At 36.9% G+C, this 12257-nt stretch overlaps 1 protein-coding gene across 6 annotated transcripts in view; it reads left to right on the top strand.

Annotated features, from left to right (window-relative positions):
• LOC108076441 (MOXD1 homolog 1) overlaps positions 1-12257 on the top strand; it is a 58388-nt gene that overhangs the window by 5916 nt on the left and 40215 nt on the right. The window contains exon 1 of one of the 6 annotated variants that reach the window (XM_070289128.1): positions 3422-3559. The exons of the other annotated variants lie outside the window; for them this stretch is intronic. The gene's annotated coding sequence lies outside the window, so the exon portion shown is untranslated. Of the gene's footprint in view, positions 1-3421; positions 3560-12257 lie in introns of those variants that run through there. 6 annotated transcript variants of the gene reach the window in all.

Raw genomic sequence — 12257 nt, 5'->3', positions numbered from 1 at the left:
CATGGCTAAATCGACTCGGCTGTTGATGCTGATCGAAAATATATATACTTTATAGGGTCGGAAACGTCTCCTTCACTGCGTTGCAAACTTCTGACTGAAATTATAATACCCTGCAAGGGTATAAAAATAATTTGCAGAGTAGTAAGATTTTACGTGACAGATCTTTGTGACCTCTTGAAGATATGTCCATTCAATTTGTATCCTATCATCCTCATCCATTATTCTAGTAAATTCTAACATCCACGAGGAGACCACAATATCAACGTCGCACGTTCTCTATTGAATATCCCGGCTTTTTATCATCAGGCAATGAGTTAGAAAATTTACAACTCAATAAAAATAATAACATCGCCATGACAAACCCGATATTGGACATTCAATTGCAATCAAAAAATTTCCTGGTGTTAAAACCTTTTGTTTGTCCATTTCACTGCCAGTAGCAAATAATGAATTTAAGGGGGTTGACCCAATGTTTAAAAACGCAAACTATTTTTTGCATAACTCGATTTTTTAACTTATGCACTATAAGTGCTTAAAAAGATTTTTCGATATTTGATGTCGTTACAAAATTACATCACAAGTCAGAGCAGCTTACGCCTGCAATGATTATTTCCTTTACTTTTTTCTCGAAACCATGTTTTTCCATCTGGCCAAGAAGATTTCTGAAAAACGACCGATTATCCAGAAAATTCCAGAATATGTTCAGCTTACATGAGTACATGGCATGTACAGGGATATTTAGATAGATCAATAAGTTTTTTTTTACAATTGACAACAAAAAAATGAGTTTTTCAAAAATAAAATTTCAAAGTGGCGCCAAATTAGTGGTTTGAATATTTTCCAAATATTTATTTGCAGTGTCCGTATTCATCCAGATGACAATGCACTATGGGGTTTTTGACTACTTTTTGTGGCATTTAAACATTTTTTAAAGTGCTTTAATTTAAAAAAAATTGTGGGATTGTATTAACAAAACATCGAACTGTTATGCCTTATACTCAAAATGTTAATACTTAACAGCATATGTTAGCAACAGAGCTGCAAAATCAGCTGTTGCATCCGAAAGCCCGTCTGCTAAGTTTGCAATTTTTACGAAGTGATCTTTGAAATTAAACTATTCGTGTAAGACACCATTTGCAAAGGAAAGAACTAATGGACACTGATTTTACAGGTTTTAACTACATGTTAAATGTATTAATTGTTTAGAAATTCACATTAAAAACCAGTTTTTTTGACCCTTTTTAAAAAAATTCTTATTTGAAAACGCAAAGAACAATTGACAATTTTTTATTTATTGTATTAAAAAATATTCAAAGTAAATAAAAAATTGTTTTTGCCTCGATACGAGGGTTATTCAAAGAGTAATGAGACTTCAAACTTGGTGGTGGAAAAAAAGGTGTCGTCCTGGCGGCCACGATTCAGGGTTTCCAGAGCGTCTGAAAAAAAAAACGGGGTTATAATCAGTATAGATGTCATTCTCGGGTGACGGAGGGAAATCATTTTAAATTTTTTTTAAAACAAAATGGCGGCCATTCAAAAAAAAAATTTCGATTTCGGGCTTTTTTTTTGTAGTTAAGTGTATAAAAAAATGGAAAAAAAATTTTTTTTTAATCCGTTCCGTCACCCGAGAATGGTGACAATTCTGCGTCGATTCCACTTTGTTTCATGAAAATCGGTTCAGTTGAACTGGAGATATCATGGTGCCGGTTCGAAAAACGTGGTTTGAGATAAAAGCGTTTGAAGTTTGAAAATAGCTCATTTTGCGAAGACCTTGCTTCACAAAAAAGGCTGTATCTTCTAAAGTATTTCGAATTTCTAAAAATCCTTTTGGGGACATATACACAACAAGCTATAAATAAATGCAAAAAAAAAATTTTTTTTTTAAGTTGCTCAATGAGAAGACCCCCTTAAGCTGAATTTTGGGAAGAGTTTTGAAATAGAAGTTCGTATTAGTTTTCCATGCGTCCAAGTGTATGTTGTAGCGTTGTCAATTCTGAGCAAAAAGCAGTTAGTCTTATAGTGCACTTTTCCGCACTATTGGTGCAATTTGATTTTTTCTTAGATAACCTTACTGTTTTCAACGCTAATTTGGTTGCTGTTTTTATGGAAAAACACTGATTTCCGGTATTTTAATTATTTTAGTTCCTAGGGAAAACGTTATCCGATTTAGTTCAAAATTGCTATATCGTATTAAAAGAGCAACAAATTTCAGCTACTTAAATTTCATTAATTTATCTTATGTTTTACCATATCCTTTCTATGGGAGCTATAGGATATAGTTTCCTGATCCGAACGATTTTCATATTATATGTTCATAGGGACAAATAATTACGATAGGTAGTTTCATGTCGATATCTCTAAATCTAACCGAGTTATTGATTAATGCCACAAAAACAGGTCAAAAACACAATAGTGCAATGTATTCAGTTCGCCACAATCTTGTTGGCCACCTCGGGTGGCCACGCTTATTTATGCGCCTTAGTTGCCCAGATGTTTTCTTATGTATGACCTGGAGATTGTTTACGCGGTTGCAAAATTCTTTAGGATCGAAGCATTTTCGCTGACCCGACGCTTTCCTTTGCAAGTTAGTCCGCGGCCTACGATGCCCTAATGGCTGGGAACTTACTAGATCCGCACTGACACTGTCGTGCTGATGGTATCTAGTCGCTCCAGTCCAGTACATTTTTAGAACTGACCGATGATGATTGCATGCATTTTGTTTGATTGCCTACGAACACGATGACTGTCTCATGTGGACGGTCTATGCTTTGCGCAAGTTTTGCCGCATTCCTGATATTGAATACTTACGCCTGGAATATGCTGCGTTGGTTTGGTAGCTTATACGACTGCCACGTTTCAGGGTCTGTACAATAATGCCCGCTCCTACTCCTTCCATCTTGTAGCCGTCGGTATAAATATGGAGGAGTTAAGGGGAGACATCTTAGTAATTGGCAAAAAAATAGCCGATTTTCAGGAATTTTTTTTGGCTAAATGAAAAAGCCAATCGACAATTTTTAAAGTAGGTTTTAAAATGTTAGATGTGAACTACAAAATAAAATTTTTTTTTAATACATCGAAAACAAAATGGCGTCTGTGCAGCATGTTTTCGTCGGCCCTATTTTTTTGAAAGGGGTCCATGGCCGGAAACCTAACGTCCTTAATTTTTGATCTAGAACAAAAAATCAAATTTTGTTAGATTCTATATCTCAACCTCTATCGACACGTAGGATTTTTTCGATATTTTGATTTTTTGCAAATTAAAAAAAAAGTTCAATTTTCATGAGAAAAAAACGTCACAAAATTGTTGATAAAAAAAAGGTAAGCAAAAATAAAAAAAAATCCTACGTGTGTCGATAGACAAAGGTATTTTGGATATACTGTCAAAATTTCAGATTGATCGGTTAAGATTTGTTCCAGTTAGGTTTCCGGCCAACTCAAAAAAAGTGGTTTTGAGAAAAACGCGTTTAAAGTTTTAAAATCGTATATATTTACATGAGAGGCATCGCCGCAGAATGGAAAATTTCGACACTTAGACACATTTGCCGGACTCTATCTTTTGGTATGTTATTTTTAAGACCCTAAAGAGTTTTTTAAGCTAACAAAAAATGTTTCGATTTTTAAAAAAAGTTACTCAGATGTCCCCCCTTAAGCATGGTTCTTCTGACACGTTCTAGTAATCTGGTCCCATAAATGTTGTGGTTTTAACACAGAGGTACGTTCTGGGATCCATGTAGTCAGTAGAACATGTTTCGACTAATTGAACTGTGCCCGAATTCTTGTAGCCGCATATGTCCTGATGCATCCAGGGGTTTTGCTGCGTTTTCTGCGGTCAGTTGCGTGGGGATCGACTCCAGTTATGATTTCGAGTGCATTTGTAGGGGTTGATCTCAGCGCCCCTGTAATGCAGAGTACTGCCTCTCGCTGGGTTTTTTTATGAGCATGTAATACGTCTTCTTTTCCACGGCTTGGCCCCACATTAAGACTTCATACAGCAGAGTTGGTCACACCATCGAGATGCAAATCCAGTGCATTAGAGCGGGGTCCCCATGTGCTCCTAAGCTCCTTCTTGGATGCATATATTTGACTTGTGTTTTCGGCGTATTGCCAATTTTTCGGGGGATCCATAGCGGCACCTTGACTCTGTGCGCTCCTCTCACCAAGGAGCCGGTGTCCCAACCGGATTTTACCCGCGTACAACATAGATGGTTTATTATCTAGAGGTTGATGGGTGGGTGAGAGAATATTAGATCTGTTGGGAATGAGCTCTTCCCCGTCTGCTAGGTCCTGGTGATTGTTCCGGTAATGTCATGGCCAGAGGCAATCCACGGCTGCTGTACCAAAGCTGGGTCGACGGATCCTTGCTCCATAACAATTAGAAGTTCCGCCGACGCGAGTTTGCTCTTATGGAGGTAGGTGTAGCACCCTGAGTGTCAGCACCCTGTCAGGTCATCGTCCTCTTCCTCCCCCGACACGTCTAGCGTCATCTCCTGGGCGGCGTCCCTGATGGTGTCATTCGCCACCTCGCCTGCCTGCAGGGTGTACGTCATTATCCCCGGGGTGACGTTTCTTAAATGCGCAAGTAGACATTACCCATCCTCAACATAACTTTTCCGTATCCTCCGTCTCTTTGTTGATCTAAAGGACAGCACTCTGGCCCTCCTCCTTGGGTATTGGGCTCTCGATGTACAGTACCTTCCAGTCGGCGGTAGGAAGTTTTTTGAGGCAAAGCTAAGGGAGTTTGAGGCGCACGAGCACGAGGATTATTTTCGTTAATGAATTCATGAACTATGGCATGTTCAGGCCATGCGGAAGACACCGTCAGAAAGTGCAATTTTAAACGAAGATATATCGCGTCTTTGTTTAAAATTAAACTTTGAGACGGTAAATTCGGTACCAGAAACATTAGGTCGATTGATCCCCTCAGCCACGACTTCGTTGTCGTCTGTAGGATGATTGTCGTATTCCTCAATAAAACACCTCCATCGACTTCTTTGTCGAGTGAAAAAGGGTTTTACGAAAACGAAGGTTTAGTTTAACAAAGAGGTTTTTTATTGATGCGTGCGTAATGTTCAAAGTTTTCTTCTCTAATGAGCAAAGCGAAGCCTAGAGTTGAAAGCTACAACTAAAATCTTAGCGCCATGTATATCACATTAACATGATCTTATTCTAAAAAGTGAGGGTATGTGTGGGTATACATATAGGTACATGTCTATATGTCCAGGTTGAGACAATTGTTGGCTTCTCGGAGCCGTCGGAACACGTCGCGAAGATTCCGTACATGCTCTTCGAGTGTGCACCCGATTACGATGATGTTATCTAGGTAGGCGAAGGCATGGATGGCTAAATGCGTTCATCGCAGAGAAGCTCGTCGGGATTGCTAGGATGATACCGCTTCTTGATCGTTAAGGTCGTTGCGAATCACGATACTGTGCTCGGCGATGTAAGACACCCCGCCGAGGTTATCGAACCAAGCTCTCGTTCGAGAAACTTTCCTATCCAGGGCTCTGGACGGGACGTTGCTCCTCTTAGGCATCGCCTTCGGCGTTGGATGCGCTCATGGTCTTCTATGGTTTTTTTTTAATTGCAAGACTTTGATGCACTATGTACAGTACATATCAAGTGGAACTTGCGACACCAAGCACGTGCTTGTTTTGTTAGCAGTTAGTAGGCGCGTAGCACTACTACGCTAGCATACGTACTAAGTGGGTTAATATTAAAGTTTTTAGTTTTGGGAGGCTATCAACATTAGATGTTATGGTGTACAAATCCTTATAATTTCCACAGAGGACTCTAAAGGGTTCGTGCAGTTCAAAGGATGGTCTACAGAGGGGAAAAACTAATGGTAAACATGATCGATTGTGTTTCTTATTGGTACGTGAAAATTAAGCCCAGCAAGTCAGCACTTTCCACATCACCACGGATTAAGTTATATAAGAATGTAAAGCCTAACATGGTTCTACGATTAGATAGAGAGGGTAAGTTAATTAGTAAGAGTCTACTAGAATAAGACGGTAACCTCCGGTTTGCATCAAAGTTTAAACCGCGGAAAGCGAAAAGTAAGACTTTTTTTTAACAATGCTATGCGTTTACCGTGGACGCCATACTGAGGGCTCCAAACGCAGGATTCATATTCTAGGATAGGACGACCAAGTGAAGTATATAAAGATTTTGTAACATAGGGGTCATTGAATTCCTTCGACCACCGTTTAATGAAACCAAGCTCACCCCTGGCTTTATTCACCATGCACGAAATATGATCGATTAAGTCAAGTTTAGGATCCAGACGGACACCCAAATCATCAACTATATTAATTTTTTCAAAAGAGCAGCAGTTTAGCGCAGGCTTAGGAACGACACGGGAGAACGTCATTAGCTTGCATTTAGAGCTATTAAGGTTTAATAAGTTCACGCGGCACCATGTTTAAAAATTGTTAAGACCTGTCTGTAAGTCTGATTGGCAAGTAGCACCATTTTATTGCACACAAAGCTTGACGTCATCAGCTTACATAAGTACTCTGGAGTTGGTCAAAACTTCGGGCAGATCGTTGATAAATAATGTAAACAGTAGGGGACCCAAATGACTCCCTTGCGGGACGCCAGTAGTAACCCTAAGAACATTAGATAGTTTATTTTCGAAAAGGACCTTCTGCGTCCTGCCATTTAGATAACCTGAGATCCAATTAAGAAGATCAGTCGGGAATCCCATTAAATCGAGTTTCCGAACAAGAAGGGAATGGTTAACAGAGTCAAATGCTTTACAGAAATCAGTATAGATTACGTCTGTCTGAAAGTTATTTCGGTATCCCTTTATAATAAAGGAAGTAAGCTCCAACAGATTCGTTGTAATTGATCTTCGCCTAATAAAACCATGTTGATATGGAAAAATAATTGACCTACACAGGTGCTCCAAATGAGGAGTAATGATATTTTCGAACAGTTTTGGGATGGCCGAAAACTTAGAGATTCCTCTGTAATTGTTGGCCTCCAATTTGCTACCTTTTTGTGTAGAGGAATAACGAATGATTCCTTCCAAATAAGGGGAACGTGGGAGGTTTCTAAGGATAAGGTAAACAATTTGAGAAGGGGATTGCACAGGGCTTCGGCACAATACCTAAGCACACAGCCAGGTATTCCGTCGGGACCTGGTAAATAAAACTGGCTTAACACGATGAAGATCTATAAGAGAGCTTTCGTTTAAGGTAAGACTGAAGATTTGGTTCAATTTGGGGATGATGTAAGAATAAGCCTGATTTGGGTCTATTAAGTTGGAGTAAGTGGTTTGAAAAAACTGAGCAAAAGGATCGGCTATTGCCTGTTGTATTATCAAAGGAGAGCGAGGACGGATGAGTAATGGGTTTACGCTTAGATTTAACAAAATTATAAAACTGTTTTGGGTCCTCAGAAAACTGGGACCTGCAACGAGTCAAATAATTATTGTAGCACTGCGCGTTATGCACGGTGAAAATGGACCGAGCTGATAAATAACAAGATAGGACAATCGGAGAACCGGTACGTTGATATTTAGCATATAGATTTGATTTTCTATTTTTGAGGCGGGTCAACTCTTTGGTAAACCAAGGAGGCTTGTTTGATGTAGACGGACAGTATAACGGAACAAAGTCAATAAAAAATGAATTCATAACACGATAAAAAGTACCCACGGCTTCCGCCATGTCAGTGCATGTGTATAGATCGGACCAGTTGTAATTAATTATGAAATTATTCAGCCGTACGAAATCCGTCTTGCTAAAGCAGAAGACTTCTTGGGCTGGACAGTCAAATTTATACAGTGAAACAGTCCCCATGCCGATAGTCACACGAAAGTGGGATGATAGGGATCTTCGGGTTGCGTCAGGGGCGCCACCCTAGCTAAACTAACTCTTGCCGGATCAGAGACAAAACAAAGATCAAGCAAGCGCTCTAAGGAATTTCGTACATGGTTGACTTGGGACAGCGAAATGTCAAACAAGCCAGCAATAAAATCATGATGTGTTGTCGTAAGAAGTGTGTTAGTGGAATTATCTAGGGACCAAATAGCCCCTGGGATGTTAAAATCACCAAGAACTACTAAATGGTCCCTATCCGAAAGTCTTTTGGAGACCAACTGAATGGCGGAAAGATGGTTCCAATAAATTTAATTCGGTGCAAAAATGCACACTTTTGTTGTGGCGAAACGGCTTAAGTTAGCTTAACGAATTAGATACCATATAATAACACAATATTTGAACAGTTTTTGATAAATTTCGTATTGAAAAATATTTAGAGGTAGAGGAGTTATAGGGAATCTCCCGAGGGGCCTCTAAAAAAAGTTGGTTTGCTGTGTACATCCTAACTGTCCACAGAATCATCCGATCTACAAAAATTATACCTCATTCGTTAAAGGATAAGTGTCCCGAGGTATTCACGAAGAGTTTTTATTTTTAAATTTTTTTCCCAATTTTTTTTATCAAAATTTGAAGTCAAAACCCCGATTTTTCACTAAAAAATATTAAACTTAAGTTTAATAAAAAATATAAGAATATTAAAAATTAAAAAAAGCTCGACGTGAATACCTGTAGAATTATCTAAAGAAGTTATGTTCCAAATTTCAAACCGATTGGTTCAGTAGATTTTGAGTTATCGTGTACACCGATTTTCAAAATGGCCTTTTTCAGGAGAGCGCTTTAAACTTTGTGATTCTCATGCATTGAACACCAACCGACCTTTGTTTAACTCCGCATAACTTCATCAATTTTACTCTGATCGATGTAACACAATATTCTTAAGATGTTGGTCTTTAAAAATAAAAAAAATAAAAAAAAATGTACGAAAAAAAAAATTAAATACCTTAATATATATACCTTTTTTTGCACACGATTTTTTCGTGCTGGCTTTTGAACTGGCTTCAGGCTCTCTTAAATTTTTTTCAAAAGCCAGCGAAGAGAGCGCTCTAGAGCCAGCCGTTCTCTTGTACGCATTCAGCGACGCCGCCGGGTGTTTGTGTGCAAACGGGCCTCAGAAGGCCAATTTCGCTAATAAATTTATTTTTTATTTAAACAACTCTTTAATTTTATATACTTATTGATTTATAAATGAATTTTTTATAATGTATGAATCATAATAATATATTGTTAATTTATTAGTCAATTGAATTAGATAATTGTAAATACATATGTAATTATGTATGTAATCAATTATTTTTTTTTTTATTTAATAATAAAATTATAAAATATACATACAGATGAAAATAAAATTTTGTTCGATTTTTGCAACGCTAATTGTTCGAGAGGCGCTACTGTGCATCGCCTCCTAACAAGCGGGGTCGCTAGCATAAAACATAAAAATTACATTTTTTGGTGCTTGCGCGCTGGCGCACACATATTCTCGCACACATACGCGCTTGCGTGTTCTTGTGTTTACTCATACAAGCAAACGCATTCTATTTTTAGAACGCGATTGTCGTTGCCATCAAAAATGAAGCCTCATATTGCAAAACGAATGTATGGGCGTGAGGCATCTTGTTAATTGTATTGTCTTTGCTTGCAGGGTATTATAATTTCAGTCAGAAGTTTGCAACGCAGTGAAGGAGACCTTTCTGACCCTATAAAGTATATATATTCTTGATCAGCATCAACAGCCGAGTCGATCTAGCCATGTCCGTCTGTCCGTCCGTCCGTCCGTCCGTCCGTCCGTCCGTCCGTCCGTCTGTCCGTCTGTCCGTTTCTACGCAAACTAGTCCCTCAGTTTTAAAGCTATCTGAATGAAACTTTGCATATAGTCTTCTATATACTCTCACTGCTATATATGTCGGAACGGGCCCGATCGGACGACTATAACATATAGCTGCCACAGAAATGTTCGATAAATTTTTAGAAAAAAAATTATAACTTTACCATTTTTTAGATATGGCCATTTTATATTATTTTAGAATTTCGATAAAAATTTAATGAAAATCGGACGACTATATCTTATAGCTGCCATAGAAGCGATCGGTAGATGTAGAGAAAATGTAAAGGTGTGAATGTAAAACTGTAACTGTCAAACTGTAAACATAATAAGTATAGGTAAAATGTAATGAAATAATATCTGCAAGGGTATACAAACTTCGGTGTTAATTAATTAATTTTGTTTTGTAATATATAATTTATTATGTTATATAATACGATTATGTATAATTTGTCTTCTTACATTTTTTATTTAAAGCAAAATAACATTATTGTTCTTTCGTGGTGTAGGCGATCAAACATATGCAGTTTTCTATAATTCAAAAGTAAGGTTAGCACCTATACATTTAAATTTCAGAAAATGTTCCCAAAAGTGCAGTGTAGCTCAATTAAATTAAAAGTATACACTAAAATTTGACAAATTATTTCGGGTTACTAAGAATAGCGTTTTTTGGTACCTCTGTTGTTTTCACCGCTGAGTTTTGACAATTTACTTATCACATATTAGTGCGTTTTACCGAATAAAAGTTATCTTAATATCTTCTGAATAAATTTTTTAATTTTGTTCAGTGATGAAGATGTCGTAAATAATTGATTGAGACCCCCGGAAAAATGTAAAAGTTGGTATCCAATTTTAATGGTAAATAAGCCATTACTGCCGTTAAATTACTTTTAAACAATCAATTAAATTAGACATTTTAGCACAACTCAAAACGCAAAACATGCTAGAAGCCAGATCCCTCTTTTCAGATATTAACTATTCTCCGATATTAAATGCCAAATTTTAGTGTTGCAATTGCTCGTATTCAATTACAAAATTCGCATTCGACACAGATAACTAGATCAATTGGTACATTTCTTTTTAATAAATTATCCATAAATATATCTTAAGGGGGGATAGTAAATTAAAATTGTTTGTGCTTTTTTTTTTGTTTACAAAATAGTATTACTTAAGGGGGTCTTCTCATTCAAAAGCCGTTTTTTGGACCCTTTTTAAAAAAATTCTTATTTGAAAACGCAAAGAATAATTGAAAACTTTTTTTATTTATTGTATTCAAAAATGTTCAAAGTAACTAAAAAAGTTGTTCTTGCCTCGATACGAGGGTTGTTCAAAGAGTAATGATACTTCAAACTTGGTGGTCGAAAAAAAAGGTGTCGTCCTGGCGGCCACGATTCAGGGTCTCCAGAGCGTCCGAAATGAAAAATAAAAACGGGGTTATAATCAGAATTGATGTCATTTTCGGGTGACGGAACAGATTTTTTTTTTAATTTTTTTAAACAAAATGGCGGCCATTCAAAAAAAAATTTCGATTTCGGGCTTTTTTTTTGTAGTTTAGTGTAAAAAAAAAATAGAAAAAAAAATTAAAAAAAAAATCTGTTCCGTCACCCGAGAATGGTGACAATTCTGCGTCGACTTAACTTTGTTTCATGAAAATCGGTTCAGTTGAACTGGAGATATCATGGCCGCCAGTTCGAAAAACGTGGTTTCGAGATAAACGCGTTTGAAGTTTGAAAAAAGCTCATTTTGCGAAGAACTTGCTTCACAAAAAAGGATGTATCTTCTAAAGTATTTCGAATTTCTAAAAATCCTTTTGGGGACATATACACACCATCCCAAGCTATAAATAAATGCAAAAAAAAAAAAAATCGAAAAAAAAAGTTGCCCAATGAGAAGACCCCCTTAAAGAATATACTGTAAAAGTTTTATAATCGAATTCCATATCTAAGTGCCTCAAATCAAGGATGCACGCAAAGTACATAAGTGTAAACATGGACGCATTAAAAACTTTAAGCGGCTCTTTCTCCTCTTAAAATGTTTGTGTTTTTACCTATGTTACGGACACGATTCACAAAAACTATGCAACATATCGGAGTGAATCAAAAACTTTTATCATTAGCATGAAATTATTTCCTATTTAAGGGGGGACATCTGAGTAACTGGCAAAAAAAAAAGCCCATTTTCTAGAATTTTTTTTGGCCAAATGAAAAAGCCAATCGAAAAATTTTAAAAAAGGTTTGATAATGTTAAATGTGAACTACAAAATAATTTTTTTTTTTAATAAATCGAAAACAAAATGGCGGCTGTGCAGCATGTCTTCGTAGGCCCTATTTTTTTGAAAGGGGTCCATGGCCGAAAACCTAACGTCCTTAATTTTTGATCTAGAACAAAAAATCAAATTTTGTTAGTTTCTGTATCTCAACCGCTATCGACACACGTAGGATTTTTTCGATATTTTGATTTTTAGCAAAATGGTGAGTGATTAAAATTTTTTTTTCAATTTTCATAAAAAAAAACGTCACAAAATTGTTGATAAAAAAAAAGTAAGCAAAAAA

The sequence above is a fragment of the Drosophila kikkawai genome, chromosome 2L (genome assembly GCF_030179895.1).
Source record: "Drosophila kikkawai strain 14028-0561.14 chromosome 2L, DkikHiC1v2, whole genome shotgun sequence".
NCBI classification, from domain to species: domain Eukaryota; kingdom Metazoa; phylum Arthropoda; class Insecta; order Diptera; family Drosophilidae; genus Drosophila; species Drosophila kikkawai.
Note: the sequence above shows the minus strand (reverse complement) of the source record. Positions and strands in the feature narration are given on the sequence as shown.